The sequence below is a fragment of the Vulpes lagopus genome, chromosome 11 (genome assembly GCF_018345385.1).
Source record: "Vulpes lagopus strain Blue_001 chromosome 11, ASM1834538v1, whole genome shotgun sequence".
NCBI lineage: Eukaryota > Metazoa > Chordata > Mammalia > Carnivora > Canidae > Vulpes > Vulpes lagopus.
Window position 1 is genome coordinate 91447132 of NC_054834.1, and position 20172 is coordinate 91467303.

Genomic DNA, 20172 nt, shown 5'->3' on the forward strand with positions numbered 1-20172 from the left:
AAGATTAGCAGAATCAACTTTTGGAGAAATTTTCAGGGAAATTTCTCTCCACATTCTCAAAACCCAAGTAAAATAACCAGTACTAGCAGTGGAAGTCTGATAAAAGAGAGCTGTCTATTCTCAGCTCCTAGTTGTATGACATATTGTTATATTTGAGACCCCCAATGAAATGCATCTCCTAAATACACATCTAGTATATTCTTCTCCAACACTGAATCTGGCCTTGCCTATGTGACTTGCTTTTGTCAATAAGCCATCAGCAAGCCTGATACACACAGAAGTTTACAACAGCTAACCTGATTGCCACGTGGGAAGCATTTATTAGCATCCTGCTGTGGGTGTCAAATCATAAGAGAATACACAGATAGAAGCCCTGAAGAATGGGTGGGCATCTCGAATATTTCTATCTCAGCTGAGTGCCAGCTGAATAGGCCCACATTAGCAGTCCCAGCCAATGTCACATGAAGCTGAGACAATCGGATATACCAAATTCTTTCAAAAATGCAAAAATTTGAGTAAATAGGTGCTTGTTTTATAAACAGCTAAGTTTTTGGATGACTTGTTACACAGTAATAGATATGTGAAAACAAAAATATGACTGGGGGGAGAAAACTAGAAATGCTATGTAATTTCATATATATGGAACATTTATGAGGTGGGGTTTAAGGTATAAGGAAAAAGAAGAAAAGGCAACATCCATCCATCAGAAAATAACACTAAAATCCCCATCACGCCTCCTTAGTATGGCAATTTAGTGGGAGTACTATGTTCATGCCTCTGTATCCTACATCTAAAGCAAATTCTTTCTGTAAATATTTCCTTCCCACTGACAACTAACCTACAAATAGGGAAAGTATTTCCCCCCATAACTTTCCTCCTATAAGTTTTACTCTTTTAGCTTTTGTGTTTATGATTCATTTGAAATATTTTTGGTATATAGAGCGTAAAGGAAGGATTGACTTTCATTCTTTGCATATAAATATCCAATTGACCAAGGACCATTTGTTGAAATTCCCCAACTAATTCCTTGGAACTTTTAAAAAATCACTGATATGTGTGGGTCTATTATGGAATCTATTCTCTTTTCATTGATCTATATATCATCACGCTAATTTAAAACTCTTTTAAAAAAATTTAATTTAAACTCTAATTAGTTACCATACAGTACAATATTGGTTTCAGGAGCAGAATTCAGTGATTCATTGCTTACATACAACAACCAGTGCTCATCATAACAATACCTCCTCAATACCGTCACCCATCCAGCCCATCTCCCATCCACCTCCCTCCATCACCCCTCAGTTTGTTCTCTATCATTAAGAGTCTTTTATGGTTTGTTTCCCTCTCTCTTTTCTCCCACCTCCCATATGTTCATCTGTTTTGTTTCTTAAATTCTGCATCTGAGTGAAACCATATGGTATTTGTCTTTCTCTGACTGACTTGTTTTGCTTAGCATAATACACTCTAGCTCTATCCACATCATTGAAAATGGTAATATTTCATTCTTTTTGATAAATGAATAATATTCCAGTGTCCGTATATATACCACATCTTCTTCATCCATTCATTTCAGTCAGTGGACATTTGGGCTCTTTCTATAGTTCAGCTACTGTTGATAATGCTACTATCAACATCACGGAACATATACCTCTTTGAATCTGTATTTTTGTATCCTTTGGGTAAATACCTACTGGTGCAATTGCTGGATCATAGGGTATTCTATTTTTGACTTTTTTGAGGAACCTCCACATTCTTTTCCAGAGTGGCTGCACCAGTTTGCATTCCCACCAAGAGCACAAGAAGGTTCCCCTTTATCCACATCCTCATTAACACCTGATATTTCTTGTGTTGTTGATTTTAGCCATTCTGAAAGGTGTGAAGTGGTATCTTGTCATGGTTTTGATTTCATCATCAGGGAAATAATTTAACATTATCTTAATTGCTTTAGAGTTCTAGTAACTCTTAAAATCAGATAGTATAAGTCCTTCAAAATTAATTTTTCTTCTTTTTCAAATTTGTCTTGATTATTCAGATTCTTTCCAATTTCATATAAATTTTAGAAAAAAACATGAAAGAATCTTGGTTGGAATTACATTAAATTTTTAGATCACTTTGTGAAGAATTTACACCTGAACTATGCTAAGCCTTCTCATCTATGTTCATGCCTTCTCTCCACTTATTACGGTGTTCTTTATCAGCAATATGTTGCAGTTTAAAACATACAATAATGAACATATATTATTAAATTTATCTCCAATTATTTAATGTTTTATATAATTGAAAATTAAATTCTTTCATGTCAAGTTCCAATCCTTTGTTGCCAGTATATAGAAATACAATTGACTTTTGTATACTGATCATACTTGTGACAATATTAAAATTATAAATTAGCTTTAATAGCTAATTTATAACAACTTAAAATTTTCTACATGGACAATCAGGTTATCTGTAAACAAAATTTTATTACTTTTTTCTAATCTGTATTTCCTTCATTGCTTTATTTTGCCTTATTGCACAAGTTTGAACCTCCAGTATAATGTTGAGTAAAAGTGGTGTGACCAGAAAACTACCTATTTTTAAAATCTTAGAGTGAAAGCATTTGTGTAAGTGATGTTAGTGGGAGGTTTTGTGTAGCTACCACCTGCCCATGTTGGCTCAGTATTATGGATTGAGTTGTGTCCCCCAAAAGATCTGTTGAAATTGTAACCCCCAGAATGTGTGGATGTGACATCATTTGCAAATAGGGTCTTTGCAGATATAATCAAGTTAAGATGAGTTTATACTGTGTAGACATGGGCCCTAATCCAATATGATTATTGTCCTTATAAGAAAAGACAGACAGATGCAAGGAATGCCATTAAAGGTGGAAGCAGAGAAAAACCATGGATTGTTAGCAATGTCCAAAAGGTAGCAAAGGACAAAGAAAAGTTTCCCTTAGAGGCTCCAGAGAAAGTGTGCCCTACCAACAACTTGATTTTGGATTTCTAGCTTACCGAACTGTGAAACAACACATCTTTGTTGTTTTGAACCATCCAAGTTTGTGGTAATTTGTTCTGACAGCCCTAAGAAACTAATACACTCAGTTTTTAAAGAAATCTCTGTATGTTTTTAAGATTTTATAGTCTGTTAATAAATTATTTGAATTGCTTTTTAAATGTTAAAACAGTGGTATGCTGATTGTGCAACTCTCTTCGAATTCTGCATTCAGTAAGATAAACAGCAATAGTTAGAAGAAAATTGACCACAGTAAGAGTTACACCAAGGAAATTGACAAATGGTGCAAACTGGTTTTTCTTTTTCCCTCCCTCTAGAGCCCGTTGTTACGCGTACAACAGCACACCACGCTGTTAAATCAACTTAGCATCACTGTAATAAACCTGCTAGTCACCTTGTATTATTATTTTTCTATTTTGTTAAGGAGTGTTATTTATTTGTAAAAAAATTAAAATTTTTAAAAAAGAGTTTTATGTATTTGTTTTCCTGTTCATGAAGGCCATTGTATTATAGTATTCTTGCTTTGTTATTGTCTGGTTTTGATAACAGGTAATATAGCTATCATAAAATGAGTTAGAGATTATTGCCTTCTCTTCTATTTCTGGAGAAGATTGTGTAAAATTGATATTTCTGCCTGAAATGTTTGATGGAACTTGCTAGTGAAGATACCTGGGCCTCAGGTTTTCTCTGTGGAAAAGTTTTTACTATGGTGTCTATATATTTAATAGGTATAAGGTTATTTAGGTTATCTTTTCCTCTTGGGTGAGTCTGGTAGTACCTGACATTTCGTCACTGAACTGCACATTTTATCTAACTTGTTGAGTTTGTGGGGCTAAGGCTGCTCATAAAATTCCTGTGTAATGCTTTTAGTGCCTAAAAGAGTGATATCCCCCTTTCATTCTGATATTTATAATTGGTGTCTTTCCTCTTTTTTTCTTCATCAGTCTGGACTATCAACCTATCAACTTTATTGATCTTCTTAAAGAGCCAGCTTTTGGATTTATTGATTTTTATTGATTTTCTGGTTTTCATTTTATTAATTTTTGTTCTTCATTGTTTTGTCATTTCGCTTAAAATGAAAATTTATAGATATTTTATATAAGTTTCTAGTTTCTAGGTAGAAGCTTCAAATATTGATTTGAGACCTTTCTTTTTTATGATATAACTGTTATTTACTCTAAGTTTCCCTCCAAGCACTTCTTTGGCAATATCCTTTAAAGATTTTTATTACCATCTTCAAAGTACTTTCGAATTCTTCTTGTGAATTTTTTTATTTAAAAGCTTATTAATTCCTAAATACTTGAGTATTTTCAAAAAATAGTTTTGTTATTGATCTCCAGTTTCATTTTTGTTCAGAGGGTATGTTTTATATAATTTCAATCCATATGTATATTGAAACCTGGTTAATGATCTATGATATAGTACATCTTTGGAGAAGTTGTATATACAAATGAAAAGAATATGTACTCTTCTGACTATAAATGTCAATTTGGTGAAATGGATTATTATCCAAGTATTTGTATTCTTACTGATTTTCTTTGTACTTGTTCAATCAGTTATAGGAAAACATATGTTGAACCTCCCAATATACCTGTGGGGTGTGTGTATGTGTGTGTGTGTGTGTTTGTGTGTGTGTGTGAATGTGATATTATTTATCTGTTTCTTCTTTCAGGTCTGTTTTTATTTCATATATTTAGAAACTCCATTAAAAGGCATATACACATTTAAGATCATTGTCTTGACAAATTGACACCCTTTTAATTATGAAATGTTTCACTTTATTCCTAATAATACTCCTTATTTTAAAATTGACTTTGACTTATATTAATATATCAGTCATATAACACTTCAGCTATTTTAAAATTTGTATTTTCTAAGTTTATATTTAACCATTATTCTACTTTTAATCTGTGTATCTATTTTAAGTGGGCTTATTGTAGATAGTGTATCTCTAGTCTTGCTTTTTTAATTCAGTTGACTTTTTACCTTTTAAAGATTTGTTTGTTCATTCGTTTGTTTGTTTGAAACAGAAAGAAAGAGTAAAGGGGAAGGGAAGAGAGAGGAAAAGAGAATCTCAAGCAGTCTCTTTGCTGAGCACAGAGCCCCAACATGGGGTTCGATCTCAGGACCCTGAGATCACCAACTAAACAAATCAGTCACCCAACCAACTGTACCATTGAGGCACTCCTGGCATTTTATCTTTTAAATACAATATCTAGACAATTATATTTGGTATAATTATTGATTTGATTAAATTTAAATATTTAAATATATGATCAGCCTATTTATTTCCATTTTTCCTATTTGCTCTTTTTTTTTTTTTCCTTTCCCCTTGCTTTTTTAAAAGATTTTTTTTTAGTTCCATGTTTGCTAACTTTGTTTTATGGTGGTTGCTCTAGAAGTTACAATATATCTCTCCAACTTATCACAATTTTCATTCAAATAGTTATACCACATTATATGTTGCATAAGAATCTTATAGCAATATACATCTATTCTGTTCCTCCTGTCCTCTGTGTGATTGTTATGCATATTACTTCTGTGCATAATTGAAACTCCAAAGACATTACTATTATTGTTTTGAACAGTAAATGATCTTTTAATTTAATTTTTACAAATTTTTATTGAATAAATTTGATGTATAACATTGTGTAAGTTTAATGTGTGCAGCTTGTTACTTTGATTTATATATTCTAATAGGATTTCTGATATAGTGATATTTATCACATTATATAATTGCACAATATTATTGTCTATATTATACTGTGTATTAGATATTTTTGGCTTATTTGCTACTCAATATTAATTTGCACCCTTAAATACCATCACTCTTACCACCTTCATTAATTTTATTTTTAATTGTGCTATAATGCACATAACATAAATTTTATCTTCTTAGGCATTTTTTAAGTATACAGCTTAATAGTATTAAGTGTATTTATGTTATTATGCAACCAATCTCCAGAACATTTTCATCTTGCAAAACTAAAACTCTGTATCCATTAAACAACAAATCCCCTAATTCTTCCCTCAGTCCCAGCAATCACCATTTTACTTTCTATCTCCATGAATTTGACTACTCTAGGTATCTCATATAAGTGCAATCACACAGTATTTGTCTTTCTTTGACTGGCATATTTTGCTTAGCATGAGGTTCTCAAGAGTTATCTATGTTATAGCATTTGTCAGAATCTCCTGTCCATTTAAGGCTTAATAATGCATATGCCACATTTTGTTTACCCATTTGCCTGTTAATAGTCATTTGGGTTGCTTCCACCTTTTGACTATACTCAGTGACACTGTTATGAACCTAAGTGTACAAATATCTATTAGACACCTTTAACTTCTGGGAAGTATATAACCAAGTGAGGATTTGCTAGATTTAATGGTAATTATATTTGTTTAAGTGTTAAGGAATCATTATCCTGTTTTCCATAGCAGCCACACCATTTTACCTTTCTACCAACAGTGCACAAAGGTTCCAGTTTCTTCACATCCTTGCCAAAATTTATAATTTTATTGTTGTTTTATATTAGCCAATCTAATGGGTGTAAATTGATATCCCATTGTGATTTTGATTTAGATTCCCCTAATGATTAGTGATGTTGAACATCTTTTCACATGCTTATTAGCCATTTTTATATTGAAAGAAGTATTTTGCTCATGTTTTAATTAGGTTGTTTATCTTTTTGTTGTTGAGTTTTAGCAGTTTTCTGAACATAGTGGATATTAATCCCTTGTCAGATATGTGATTTCAAAATGTTTTCTCTCATTCTCTGAATTATCTTTTCACTCTGTTGATTGTGTCCTTTGATGGAAAGGAGTTTTTATTCTGATGTAGCTCAATTTATCTCTGCTTCTTTTGTTGCCTGTGCTTTTGGTGTCATATCCCAGAAATCAGTGCCATATCCAGTGTCATATAAATTAACTTTTAAAAAATAAAATAAAGGAGGGATGCCTGAGTGACTCAGTGGATGAGCACCTGCCTTCGGCTCAGAGCATGATCCCAGAGTCCAGGGATCGAGTCCCCCATCGGTCTCCCTGCAGGAAGCCCACTTCTCCCTCTACCTGTATCTGCCTCTCTCTCTCTCTCTCTCTCTTTCTCTTTCTCTCTCTGTGTCTCATGACTAAATAAATAAAATCTTTAAAATAATAATTCAAAGGAAAAAAAATTTTTTAATGTTTACCTACATGTTTACCATTTCTGATTCAGTTTAATTCTTTGTGTATATTCAAATTTCTATGTGTTATTTTTTTCCCATCCAAAGAACTTTCTCTAATAATTGTGTCATGCATGTCTACAGGGATACATTTTCTTGGCTTTTGTTTGGATCCTAAATCTTTTTTTTTTTCTTTATTTCTGAAAGAATTTTTCACTGACTAAGGAATTCAAGGTTTACAGTTTTGTGTGTGTGTGTGTATTATGCTTGTTTTCCTTCAGTATATTAATGATGTCCTTCCATTCTCCTTTCACATGCATAATTTCTAATGAAAAATCTGTGATAATTCTTGTTTTTGCTCCTATATAATGTGTCTTTTTACCTCTGCTTTTTTTTTCTTAATTAACTTAAGTTTTAAGCAATTTGATTAAGATATACTTTAGGGTAGTTTTATTATCTTTATTTTCCTAGGAGTCACTGAATTTCTTGAACTGAATCTATGGAATAATCAATTTCACAAATTTAGGGGAGCTTGGGGGGTTCAGTTGTTTAAGTCTCTGACTTAATTTTGATTCAGGTCATGATTTCAAGGTGATGAGATAAAGTCCCACTAGGGAACTGTGCATGGGGTATGGAGTCTGCTTAAGATTCTCTCTCTCCTTCTGCTCCTTCCCCTTTCTCTCTCTCTAAAATAAAAAATTAATTAACTAATTAATTAGTTTCACAAGTTTGGACATTTCTCAGTTATTATTTCTTCAACTATATGTTTTGCCTCCCTTCTCTATGTTCTTTCCTGGAACTTCAGTTAACAGTATTTTTGATCACTTGATAGTATGTCTTGGTTCTTTGATGGCCTGTTTGTGTAATTTTTGTCTTTTTTTTTCCTCCATGCTTTGTTTTCAGCATTTTCTATTACTATGACTTCAAGTTCACTGATCTTTTATTCCACAATGATTAGTTTTCTGTTAATCCCAATCAGTGTATTTTTAATTTTATATGTTGTATTTTTATACTCAATACTTCCAGTTTTTCTTCCTTTTTCTCTTTCTTATGCTCATGTTTTTCTGTACCTTCTTAAAAATACAGATATACGTATAATAATTATTTTGACACTATGAAGATATTTACAAATGCTATTTTAATGTCTGGAAGTTGTCCTATTCTTTTACAAGGGCTTTTTTTAGTTTTCTCTATTCATATACATATCATAACTCAGCCAAAGCCTTGAGAGACTCTTTCTTCACATTGCTGGAACTCTCTTTTTTGTGTTCTCTAGAGCTCCACTGCTTTCCTAAGTTTTGAAAAATTCTCAGCTATTCTTTCTTGAAGTTTGCTTCTGCTAATTCTCTTTACTCAGTAGGAGACTCCAATTCAAGTTATTTTAATTATAATAATTCTACTCTATGTGTCTTAAACGCTTTTCTACATTTTTCCTTTTTTCTCTTTATGACTCCATAAGCATATTTTCTAATATCCTGTATTACACTTTACTAATCCTTCTTTAATATGTCACTTACCAACAATTTTCTTGATGGAGATTTTCATCTGCAGAATTTCCATTACTTTCTCTCTGATGAAAACCTCCAGCTCACTTTCTATGTTTCCACCTTTTTCTCTGACTTCACCATATTAATCATAGTAATTTTAAAATCTCTGTCAGCTAAAATCAGTATCTGAATCATCTTTATATTTATTCCAAATGCATATTTTCTCTATTGGCTTTCAGTCCTGTGGTCCTTTATTTTACAAGAATAATTTTATTTAATTGAGTGACAAATAGTATGTATAAATAATTGTAGAAGCTCCAGAGAAAGGAGTAGCAATTATTTTAGGTTATGAAGGCATATACAGCCTCTATCTCATATTTTTTTCTTTTTCTTTCCTTTATTTTTGGTAACAACCTTTTACAAATGAAAAACACTTTAGCTTGTGGGATGTATAAAAACTGCCCATAGCAGATTTGTCTCAGTGGCCACAGTGTGCCAACCCCATGGTGATTGGCACTAGCTCAATGCTGTAAAGTCTTAAAAGGCTGGACTTTAGGAGATGAAAACTACAAACTAGGAAATAGGATGCCAGTGGTACAGGTATAAACATCCTTCTGATAATAGAGTTAAAGGAGAGGGAAGAAATGAGGTGGCAGTTAAGTAATAGATTACTATCAGGATTAGATTTTTTTTTCAGGAAGACAGTCTAGATCAAGGTCAAAGGTAAAAGTAGGGTTGAGCAGGGACACCGGGTGGCTGAGTGGTTGAGCTTCTGCCTTCAGCACAGGGTGTGATCTTGGGATCAAGTCCTACATCAGACTCCCTGAAAGGAGCTTCCTTCTCCCTCTGCCCATCTGTGTATGTCTCTCATTAATAAATAAATAAAGTCTTTTAAAAAGTAGGGTTGAACAAAATAAGAAGGTTTTTTGTTATTCTTTCTTTAAAAAAATACATCTGAAAAAGCTTCTGTATAATATATATTGAGGCAGCAAATCATATTTTGTAAACAAATTTTAACTGCACAATAGTAAGTAATGTGTTGGAAACTTGCTTGTTAATACCTCATGTGACTTCAGAACAGTACTGAGAATACAGTGTCTCTTTTATCATGCTTTGGTACAAAGTCAGCCAAATAATAGTATCCATGTTATTAATGACCGTATAATATACATGTATAGAGGACTATCCAAAATCATTATAGACTAGTAAGTAAATAATAATGTTCAGAAGTCCATAACTGCACATTCATGTAATACATAACTGTTACCTTCAATAGATCGAATAATGTAACTTTTCAACCATGGTCTTCTACCAATATCCATAATACCTTACATAGATATTTTAAAATTTTAATCTTGAATATATATATGAAAAGAATTCTTTATCCTTATGTAGAAGTTGTAATTCATATTTAGCAATTGTTTGTAAAACATTTTGGCATGAAATACTGTTATAAAATATTATTTTATTGCCTTGCTCTAGAGAATCTTATCTTCCATAATACAGCCTTCCTTCTGGCTGGCACATAGAATGGTGATTGATCACCATAATATAAGCAGGGACACTCCTGTATTGAAGGTGGTCAAAAGCTTGATAATGTTCTCTCTACCACAGCTGTAACCATGGCCCTTCAGCATTTTTTATTAAGAACATGGTATAATCTGCAAATCCCTCCCTTTACTGTGTCCTACCTCTAATCACCGTCTTGTCAGAATACCAACATTTTCATTCTGCTTTCCTGAGGCTTCTTGTTCAAATTTTTAATCTCCTACCCTATGCATCTCAGTATTTGGAAAATATCCTGAGGGCAAAAATGGCTCTATGCTTGAAGCCTCCCAAGCCTCTGGTGTCCACTCCCAACCCTCCACCCCACAGTGGCCTTCCACAAGAATTCCCACCAAACTTCAATCTGGATTTTCAGTTTCCTGCTCATTCCCAGAAGTGGCATACCTAAGATGGGGTTCTCTAGTTGGTTCCCTCTTTGTCATCTTAGCCCCTCTATTTTTCACTGCTTCTGTGATTCTCCACTTCAAATAGATGATTTCTGTATTTTATTTGGTTTTCCTAGCTTTTCTAGGAAGGAGTGCTGCCCTGCCATGAGCTACACTATCTCTTTGGGAACAAAGAAATTTAAGATTTAATATTTAAGAAATATTTAAGAAAAAAAATCCTGAGAATGTGGTACCTTACTGATATTAGCTTAGCCTTCTGCAATCTGACCTCAACCTGTATTATAATTATATCTCTATATATCTACTATGTGTATGCAGTATGTAATCTATGTAATGATTCAGTCCTAACTTGCTGAATACTCCATATAATCTCTCAATATTGTTGACTGGAATTCATTAGTCTAACTTCTCTGAATCTTTGCCTATAGAAGTCATATCTACTTAACTCCTCTCCATAGTCATATGCTCCTTGAAGTTACAGACTGAGTCTTGCTTGTATTTGGATTATCCCGGTGTCTTACAGCTCAGAGCTTTACACATAGCAGGAACTCAATAAATATTTGATGATCTTAGTTGAGTAGCCTTTATTTAGTGCTTTGACACTCTTTGGCCTTTCTTTTGATGACCTCCTAATCTAGGAAAGTTCACTTTCAGATAATTCTTTTATTAGTTGGGTTTTTTTTTTTTTTCCTGGTAAAGGCATCACATTTTTAGCTCACTGACCTTCAGGTTAGCCACATAGAACCACATAAACAGAAAATCTGATATCTAAATGAATTTTAGTAACTGAACAGGCTATTGAAATTGAAATCTTTATCTTTGACATATTCTGAATTTAATGACTGAATATAGTTGTAGTTTAAATTCAGATACATTGTTCTTTAAAATGTCCATAGGACCCCAGGTCTTATCATTCAATAAAAATAGCCTTCCTTATCATTATTTTATCTGCTCTTTTCTTTTATGAGTTTTTATTATAGGGGCAGACAACATATCTGCTGGTGGAAAGTCTGCCATTAAGACTTTTAAAGACTTAAATTGGAGCAAACTAGGTTCACAGAAAGTTACTTTATCCATACCATGATTGGGCATTTTTCTTTAAAGAACAAGTTCATCTTGATGCCCTTTTGTTAAATTGATTCAGAAGGAGGGAAATATCTTAAAGAAACAACAATATGCAATAGCATAACTGTTGCTTCTTGGAAATTTGCTATGTTGACATCATTGCATTGAGCATTTGTTCGGATTATATCTCATTTAAAATTCACAGCAAAATCATGAGATGAGTACCTCTATCACACTCATTTTGTAACTGAGGCTTGAAAAAAGCAACTAGTTTGTCCAAGATCAAACATCTAACAAGTGCCAGGATGAGGGTTTTTACCAAATTTTGTCTGAATTTGTCCAAAACCCGTTCACTTAACATATGGGTTATTAGTTCTCTGTCATGATATAGAAAGTCACCAATAGTGACTTATTAGGGAAGGAGTCAAATTAAAATAATGTAGTATGAACAAATATTATTCCAAGTATTAACCAGGATTGGGTTAACGGAATATAAACGAATTTTGGCTGTTAAACCAATGTGAAGGGCAACATTTTGTCTAAAAAATTTTATGAATTAATAAAATAATAAGATAGAAACATTTTTCTGGAAAACTATCTCCACCAAAAGGTGTCCATCATGAGAAATAATATGTCACAGATAAAAGAATTTCAAGAGAAGCCTAAGGTGTGTGTGTGTTTATTTAGAATAAAGGGAATTCTAAATATAGGGGGGGGTCTCTCACAGATTTATCTTCTGGCTCATTTTGTCACCTGTTCTTATCTGCAAGAAAAAGAAATCTATTAAACTATGTAAGGCAGCACAACATAAGAAATAAGAAGGGAAAAAAAGAGAGAAATAAGAAGAGAGAGTGTTATTAACTTTATGTCTGCTGAAAGCCAGCAGGCCTTCATATAGGGGATCTCCTGAGAATGTGGCACATTACTGGTATCAGTATCTGATAAGTGTGGCATATCTTCCATGAGAAAACAGAGCATCAGCCATCTCGGGGTATAGGTACACAGGTGGAGAATCAAGAGCCCAGACAGGGAATAAATGTGGTCACTACCAACATCACATTCGATCAGAGACTGTGCTTATAAATATGTGAGGTATTATACTCAGAAGTTATTAACATGAACTTAGCAGTGAACTATTAGATCCCACACATTGAGTACAGTATTTAAAATAATGGTTATTTAATATAGCAGCACAATAGGGTAAATATTTTTAAATCTGTAATATGGATATATGTGGAGATATGTATATATATGTACATATATATATAGTCATATGTATACAGATCTGTGTGCTTATTTGTATGGTAGGAGTGTTTCTGTGTATGTATAAATACATAATATACGTACATGCATAATTGTTCCTATTTATAAAAACTTATACTTTACCTCTCAAGTGATTGTTCATATATGTGTTATTTTATGGGAAAATGTACATAGAAAAAAGTGATTTCATATGCTTTACATAATATGAGGGAAAAAATTGAACACGTTAAATTAATAAACATGTAATCCTTGACTGGACTGCTCTTTCCCCCACTTTCTGCCAGCTGGATTCTACTTTTTCTTTACATAAGGTGGGCTTTGTTTTTCAGTCTAGGTCAGATCACTCTGCTGTAGGATCCTCTTGTACTCTGATTCTCTTTGTCATAGCACTGATTATACTTCTTTAATTTGACAATTTCTATGTCCTACTATTCAGTAAATATAGACATTATGTATTATTCTATATCCTCAACCCAAGTAAAGTGCCAGGCACTCAAAAAATATACTTCATTTGAACTATATGTTCTCCCAAATTGAAAGCTTCCCTTAAATGAGTATTTATCAGACTTAAACACTAATCTGATTTATTATTGAGTCACCTTTATAATCAATATTTACATTGTAAACATCATTTTTTATATAAAAATATAATATTCAAGTTAAATTTTTCTATCCTACAAAGTAGATAAGAAATTTTTTGAGAGCTTTAAAGAATCTTCCCTAGCCTCCTAAGTCACAACACACAGAGGGCTACATACTATGCATAGAGTGTATTTACAACATTTCATAGCATAATTGTATTTTTATGTATAATTTTAAATATGGATTTTTAAAGCAATGTGCATTTTCCAGTTTAGTCTTATTCTATTGGTTAACAAAAAGTAAAAAGATTCTTAAAATTTCAAAAATCATGACTCATTCAGTAAGCGAAAATAATGATTTTAAAGAGGAACTGAAGATCATTACAACAATTCATTTAAACACACGTCAAATGGTCATTAGTTGAATGTCTCAACTTTAAATTTTCATCTGAAATTGGCCTATCTTTTTCTGTGAATCATCTTCAATTATCTGTGAAAGTTGACCTTTGATCTTTAAGGTTTTTTATGTCCAATATTTGCTCTAACAAATAGTAAAGCAGTACTTAAATGCCCGAAAGATATCCATTTTTTAAAATGTGAATAAATTCCTTTGTAATATAAAAAACTATTTAATTTGTCCTTTATTATATAGTGAAAACATTATTAAACAAGTAAATTTTTATCTGTATAGGATCCATGTTCCTGCTTTGTAAGAGAATCCTGCAGTAGGTTAGTGGTATGTCTAATAATCTACTGTGTCCTTTCAACCAACTTTACAAGATCTGCCACTTAACTTCATTTCAGTCTTTGCATTGAGCCTTCAAGGCCTGCCTGGCAACCAGATGTAAGTGGCATCACATTCATTATTTATTTAATGCATTCATTAAGATTCAATTCTTCTTTTGTAGCAAATGTCTACCTGTCTAAACCTACTGGTAAAATTAGAGGCTTGAGTAAAGAACAAATTGATAAATTAAATTTAAAGAGTTTCCTTGAATGTATCAGTCAAAAGCTCTCTGTTCTCATAACTATGGAATACTGTCCTGTATATGTGACCCTAATTACTAGGGCCAGTTTTCCATTTATTATTTCTGAAACTAAATAGTGCCCTTGATGTTAAGCATGAAAAATATATGCAGACTTAAATAGTAAACATCTTTGATTTATAACTTCATCTTTGAATGTCAAAGCAAGTTTAAGGTTTGTTTGTTTTTAAGATTTTATTTATTTCAGAGGCAGAGAGAGAACACATGAGTGGGAGGGAGGGGCAGAGGGAGAGGGAGAAGCAGACTCTCTGTTGAGCAGGGAGCCCAATGTGGGACTCCATCCCAGGACCCTTAGATCATGACCTGTGCTGAAGTCAGACAGTTAACCAACTGAGCGACCCAGACACCCCAGCAAGTTTACATTATTTTTTATTTTATTTATTTATGATAGAGAGAGAGAGAGAGAGAGAGAGAGGCAGAGACACAGGCAGAGGGAGAAGCAGGCTCCATGCACCGGGAGCCCGACGTGGGACTTGATCCTGGGTCTCCAGGATCGCGCCCTGGGCCAAAGGCAGGTGCCAAACCTCTGCGCCACCCAGGGATCCCAAGTTTAAATTTTTAGTAGTATAGTTCAGCTTAGCATTTAAATTTTTTTCTTTACTTTAAACTTTCACTTGGCTGTTTGTTCTCCCTGAAAGTCAACATTCTTTAAGAGAAAATGAACTGGACCAGGCATCAGAAATCCAACTTTCTAGCACCATGTTTTCACCATTTAATTAGAAAAGTGATCCCTGACATCTACTTCTAAGATGGTCAAAATCATCATCTGTAAAATGAGGATTGGATGACTTATCTTCACGTTCCCAGTTTCATATCTACAATGTGTACTTGTATGAGTGCTGGTTTGTTTGTTTTCTCAGTATAAATCCTGTTAATCATTTTTGTCTCTGTAGTACTTAGAACACTGTCTGGTCCCTAATGGTACTGTATCCTTTTTTTTTTTTTTTTTTGTAAGAGAAGGAAGGAGCAGAAGCAAAACAGAGGTGGGAAGAAAGAAAGGATGGAAGGGCAGACGGTGGAGGGAGGAAGGAAAGAGTGGTTTTAAATGTGGCATGAAAAAACAACTATTGCCTATTTAGTAGACTTCTAAACCCGGGCAAACAATATCAAGAAAAGGTTTGGAGAGTTATTTGCTTTTTACAATCTAGCCCTTTCCCCCACATCTGGAATGACAGTTAACTCTCATGGAGGCACATCATTTTTAACAGTTTCACAGCTACTCCATCGAGGTATTACCATTTCTTAACAAGGGACAATTTTATTAGATTGTTAAAAGTTTGCTTTTTGGTGTCTCTGGGTTTTATTTTCTCTGTCCATTTTTTTGTACATCATTTACATCCAGAGCCAATATTTTAGAAGAGATTTAAGAATCCTCTTTTCTCTCTTAGTAAGACTTGTCTTTCACCAAGGTCTAATGAGTGCTTCCTTCTCCAATCCTGCAGAACAGGCACTTCTTTATTGGAGTTCCCTTTGAAGGGAAAGTGGGTTCCTGGAGTATAACCTTCATCATGCACGGAGGATGGTATCATGAGAGTGAGCAACAGATGTGTACTAATTATGATAGAAAATGGTGGCTCACTTCTCTAGCTTCTATTTTTCTGAAATGTAAATGATCTTAAATTATTAGATATTCAAATGATAGGTGAAAGTTAAGGTAACATTGCCAGAGAAATTTAGAAGCGATTTATATGACATCCAGACAATTTCTGTCTTAGAGGATACTCAATCTTTTATTTTAATGCTGACACTTCAAGCTGAAAGCCTTTCAGTTACTGTTGAAGTTAAAATAACACAACAGAGGGAAGTGAGTAAACTGTTATAAAATACATGATGAATGTTCAGAAAACATTGTCTATTATATGTAAGAGGAAGCCCATAGAAGAGGAAAAATGAACTTGAAAAAATGAATCAAGAAATAAAAGACAGACAGTTGATACACAGGAAAATGAGTGCAGACTGGAGAGGGAAGGAATTTTATTAAAGAAAAACAAGGACAGTATCTTCTTCCTTAATTATAGTTTGTAAGCCTTAGAAATATTCTCTCTTTGCCTTTTCACAATAAATGTGTTAGGCTTCAGTCTAGGTGAATTGATTACATGTTCAAATTGCGAAAATCATTTTTGAAATGGAGGATTCACTGTGTTCATAAGCATTGGATATACAGGTGTATTCATTTTGCAGGGAAGAGATACCAAGAAAGTATTTGTCCATGTTAAGGTAACAACTACTATGATTATTTATTTGTTTTTGTGTTGTTTTTCTGCATTACTGGGGGGAAAGAAAAGAAAGAAAATAATTATATATTTATTTAATGAAGGAGAGAGAGCCTTTGTGACAGTGAACAGTTAGGTGAGCTCCATCAGATTACACTTAAAAACTGGTATTACAATCATTTTAATGGAAAAGTATACTTATCTCATATTACACTAATTGTCATGATTTATTGGTGTCTATAATGGATCATTTATTCCAAAAGAATTATTGGGTGCAATTATGTATCAGGTGCTAGTTTAGACACTGAAGATGGAAGAGTTAAAAAAAGGAAAATTTTCTCCATTTCACAGCTGATTTTCAGGTGAGAGAACATAAATAAATACATACAGATTATGCCCTAAGTGTTAGAGAAAAAGAATAATGAATAGTAAGGACACAACTGCAGAGGTGAGGGGTAGACTGATTTTAGATAGGGCAGCCAAGCCACTGAAATACATCTGAATAGGTATCTGAAATACATAGAGAAGTAAGCTATATGGAAACCCAAGGAAACAGGGGTTCAGCCACCCAGAATAGCAAGGGAGTAAGACCCCAACGCCAGGGCCTGTTAAGAATGTCAGAGAAAAAAAAAAAAAAGAAAAGAAAAGAAAAAAAAAAAAAAGAATGTCAGAGAAAGACCTATAGGCTGCTTTTAAGGGTCTGGCTGCTACCCAGAGTGAAATGGGAAGCTGTGGAAGATTTTGAGCAGAAACGTAACACTCTGTTTCAGTTTTTTGCAAGATTATTTTGGTTGAGCTATTGAAGGTAGACTATTGGTGTCTAAGAACAATAAAAACAGTGACCAGTTAGGAGGTATTCCAATAATTCAGACAAGATAAAATAGTGACTTGGACTCAAGGAGTAGCATTAAAAAAAAAATCAAAAAATGATTTGACTTTGACTATGGTATTGTTTGCTGTGATGATTACCCTGATTATTTAGACTAACTCTGAAATAAAGATGCAGGAAGACTAAAGTAAGAATTTTTCTATGAGCCCTTCAAAGAACTGATCAGATAGTAAGAAATTTCAGAATAAATCCTCAAACAAAGCAAAATTCCAGAGATAAAACAGGACACTTAAGATTCAGAGACCTGGGACATTTGCTGATACTGCTATGGTAGCTACTGTGGTTATGGACTTTGAAGGATAGGTAGCAGAAATTGATGTCAAGAGTCCAAAGGGCAAGAAACCAATGAGATAACATGTGCGGTAATGCATGATGATGCAGGGTGAAAGCCTTATTATGATAAGGAATGCCCAGAAGTAAAGTCAGTCCCACTCACTCTCTAGAGGATGAAATAGAGAAAAGAGATAGAAGGAAGAGAGATGGAAATATCCCATTTGAGGAGTTTGAAAACAAGTATATATTTTTGACTGAATAATTCACGAATTATTTTTCTGTGTGAATATTAGTTTGTGCTTCCGAGTTCTGGAATAAGAGCATTTCTGTCTGTAAATTTGGATTCCAAAGGAACCTTTTCTTACATGAAAAGAACCATTTCTGGAGAGAAATATAGCATTTCCATGATCACAGTTTTGTTTTGTTAGCCAAGTTTATACAGAAGTTTAATAAATGCGATGTTTAAGATTGCACTAAGGAAATATCTTATATTTTCCAAAATATTAGATATGAAAACTTTGAAGGTTTTAGAAAAATAATATGTAATAACTTTCTGATTCAATCTAATTCCTCTTCTAAAAAATAAAAAAAGAGTGCCTGGGTGGCTCAGTCGGTTAAGTGTCTGCCTTCAGCTCTCAGGGTCCTGGGGTCCAGCCCTGTCAGTCTCTCTGCTCAGCAGGGAGTCTGCTTCTCCCTCTGCCTCCTCCCCACTCTGTCTCTCTCTCTCTCTCTCGCTGAAGTAAATAAAATATTTTAAAAAATAATAAAATGAAGTGATTTGACCAAGAAATAATGGAGGAATTCTCTTAAGCCTACTTTTTTAAATTGACACATGTATTTCTAAATGAAGTAACTACATAGATCATTTCATACTGTTATAGCTTCCAAAGGAGCCAAAGAATCTTCATTCCTTCCCACTAGAAGGAATCAAAATATATATTACATGGTTACTTTCCATAAGAAATTATCTTTTATTATGAAAATAGATGAACTGAAGACTATTCTTACATAAAGTGTTTTCAATTTCTGAAAATCTGTTATCTTTCATTATTTATCTAAAATGAAGTTTTGCCTCTTTTTTTTTTCTTCAAAATTTTACTTAAATTCCAGTTAGTTAATATAACATAATATTAGTTTCAGGGATACATTTAGTGATATACCTCTAACTACTGAGTTAAAAGTCAAAAATTATTTAAATATTCCAGTCTATTATGACTGGAATAAAACGATTCAAGACTTGGTAGAACAAACACACAAAAATGTATAATTGTCTTTGGCATATGCTTTCCTTTTAAATTTTTAAAAAACACTCAGAGGATTTCAAGTTTGGTGTCTTCTGTGAGAAAGAATATTTAGGAGTAGAGACACTTGGATGGCTCAGTGGTTGAGTGTCTGCCTTCAGCTCAGGGAGTGATCATGGGGTCCCGGAATCAATTCCTACATCAAGTTCCCTGCAGGGAGTCTGCTTCTCCTTCTGCCTGTGTCTCTGTGTCTCTCTCTGTATTTCTCATGAATGAGTAAATAAAGTCTAAAAAAAAAAAATTGGAGTAGTGGAATCATGCAGTTATACCAATTGAACCATGTATCTTAACCAATTAAATATAATCACATAAGAGTTTATAAAATTATGTAACTCATGTGAAAATATTTCATTGGGCACTATTACATTCTGGCAATAGAGATCTTAAAATTTTCCTTTGGAAATAATAGGAAGTTTAGATGGGCAAAATCGGGGATATATAGAACTATCAGACAAAGTGGGAAATTAGGCAAAAATTATAGAAATTTTGATCTGGGACTTGTTCTACAACATTTTACATAGGCTCTCTCCCTGCCTCAACCCTGAAAAAAAAGGAAGTCTGTCAAAATTCCTTCTATTCTTTAATGCACCCATCTCTTAGGCATCCTTTGGGTGTTTGCTTAAACCTCACATTCACCCATTCACTGAAATGTAACCTAGGTTACATTTCCATGTTTCAACACCACTACCATTGCGCTAGTGAAGCATTTTATCTCTCTCCTGCCTTTTTACTGAGGTCCTGGATTCAAGCTCAGATCCATTTTCCACACTATGGCCTGAAATATCTTCATTTCAAAGTTTTTATTTTAATTCCACTTAGTTGACATATAGTGTAATATTAGATTCTTGTGTGTGATATAGCGATATAATACTCCCTTACAACATCCAACACTCATCAGAGGTGCACTCCTTAATCCTTATCACCTGTTTAATCCATCCCCTCACCTAC